Source organism: Oncorhynchus gorbuscha, linkage group LG23 (genome assembly GCF_021184085.1).
Source record: "Oncorhynchus gorbuscha isolate QuinsamMale2020 ecotype Even-year linkage group LG23, OgorEven_v1.0, whole genome shotgun sequence".
Lineage (NCBI taxonomy): Eukaryota > Metazoa > Chordata > Actinopteri > Salmoniformes > Salmonidae > Oncorhynchus > Oncorhynchus gorbuscha.
The window spans coordinates 2,502,196-2,504,695 of record NC_060195.1 but is presented as its reverse complement, the minus strand read 5'-3'; positions in this window follow the sequence as shown (position 1 = coordinate 2,504,695).

Here is a 2,500-nt window from a genome sequence, read left to right as displayed (position 1 = left end):
ATCACGTAATGGCATCTTTGGAATGCCATAGGCGGTAGACCCTCCTGGCCTGGATCGATGGGATTAGACAAGCTAGCTTTCCTATGACAAGTCCTCCGTCCTGGCATCTGCTGATTGTCCATCATATACTCCAGTCGCAGCATTCAAGAGTTTCGATCATTGGGTCTCGGTCCATATTAAACAACAGCGGGGACATTGGGTCTCCCTGTTTGACTCCAACTCTTACGTCAAAGGGAGGGGACAACTCTCCACTGACTGTTATTGTGGTCATTACTTCGGTGTACGAGTCACCTGCGATTCCAATGATATGTTCATCAAGCCCTCTCTGTCTTAGCGCATCCAAGATGTGCACATGGCTCACTGAATCAAATGCATGTGCAAAATCAACCAACACCACGGCCAACATCTTGGCTTTCGCCCTGCTCTGCTTGATTAGACCTACCAAGATCATCAAGTTTTCTGAACACCCAGGTAAGGAGATAAATCCTCTCTGGCGCGGGTTAATGGGACACGCCCGTGTCAGCCTTTGTGTTAGGATACGAGAGTATAGTCTCAACACCACCGACCCGATCGTTACATGCCTCCACCCAGCCACCTGGGTGAGTAGAATTGGGTCATCGGTCTTGGGTATCAGAGTTGTTCTACACTTCTTGAATGGCCCTGGCAGGGTACCTGATGTCAACCACACGGAAAAGGTAGCGGCCAATTTCGCACCAGAGGGATCCCACTCTCGCATTGCCGTTTTCGTTACCCCATCTGGCCCTGCTGCTGTACAGCTCTGAATTGCCCCTAGGTTTTCCACATACTTCGGCAGCCGAAATGTGAGATTGGAAAACCCCGTTATCGGCCCTCCCCTTCGAGAAAAACCGGCCAAGCTCCCGGTATGCTTCTCGACACCTCCCACTGGCTCTTGAATGCCAAAGCAGCCTCAAGCAGAGGGGGCGCGGCCGCACCACCTTCATTGCCATCCAGGATATACTTAGCAAGTCTTGCCTGTTTCTTTGCACACAGTTCCTGCACTCTATGGTATTCAGACCGACTCTGTCATGTTTGTCATTTATTGTCATGTCTTGTCCCTGTGCTCCCCATGCTATTCGTTTCCCTCTGCTGGTCTTGTTTGGTTCTATCCCTCTCTCTCCCCTCCCTTTCACTCTCTCGCTCTCTCTTCTCTCTGTCGTTCCGTTCCTGCTCCCAGCTGTTCCTATTCCCCTAATCATCATTTAGCCTTCCCACACCTGTTCCCGATCCTTTCCCCTGATTAGACTCCCTATTTATTCCTTTGTTATCCGTTCCTGTTCCATCGGTTCCTTGTTTTGTATTCCATGCTGTAATTGCGTTTCGCCCTGTCCTGTCGTGTTTTTTGCCGTGATTGTGTATCACCCTGTCCTGTCGTGTTTTGTGCCTTCTTCAGACGCTGCGTGTGAGCAGGTGTCTCAGTTGACTACGGCCTGCGCCTACCCGGCGACCTGCAGTCTGTGGCCGCTTCTCCAGTTGTTTTCCCTCTACTATCTAGAGGATTTCAGTTATTCGGTTTTGAGCATTAATAAACTCTGTTTCTGTTAAGTCGCGTTTGGGTCCTCCTTCACCTGCATAACAGAAGGAACCGATCAAAGAATGGACCCAGCGACTTCTGACGCTCGTTACACTGCCGTCGAGATCCAAGGAGCCATGCTCGGCAGACACGAGCAGGAATTGTCCGCTGCTCGCCAGGCCGTGGAAAACCTGGCTGCTCAGGTTTCCGACCTCTCTGGACAGTTCCAGAGTCTACGTCTCGTGCCACCTGTTACTTCCTGGCCTGCCGAGCCTCCAGAACCTAGGGTTAATAACCCACCTTGCTACTCCGGGCAGCCCACTGAATGCCGCTCCTTTCTCACGCAGTGTGAGATTGTGTTCTCTCTCCAACCCAACACATACTCTAGAGAGAGAGCTCGGGTTGCTTACGTCATCTCACTCCTCACTGGCCGGGCTCGAGAATGGGGCACAGCTATCTGGGAGGCAAGGGCTGTTTGCTCTAACGATTTCCAGAACTTTAAAGAGGAGATGATTCGGGTTTTTGACCGTTCAGTTTTTGGTGGGGAGGCTTCTAGGGCCCTGGCTTCCTTATGCCAAGGTGAACGGTCCATAACGGATTATTCCATTGAGTTTCGCACTCTTGCTGCCTCTAGTGAGTGGAACGAGCCGGCGCTGCTCGCTCGTTTTCTGGAGGGACTCCACGCTATGGTTAAGGATGAGATTCTCTCCCGGGAGGTTCCTTCAGATGTGGACTCTTTGATTGCTCTCGCCATCCGCATAGAACGACGGGTAGATCTTCGTCACCGGGCTCGTGGAAGAGAGCTCGCATCAACGGTGTTTCCCTGCTCCGCATCGCAGCCATCTCCCCCTCTGGCTTTGAGACTGAGCCCATGCAGCTGGGAGGGATTCGCATCTCGAATAAGGAGAGGGAACGGAGGATCACCAACCGCCTGTGCCTCTATTAGTGGAGTTGCTGGACATTTCGTTA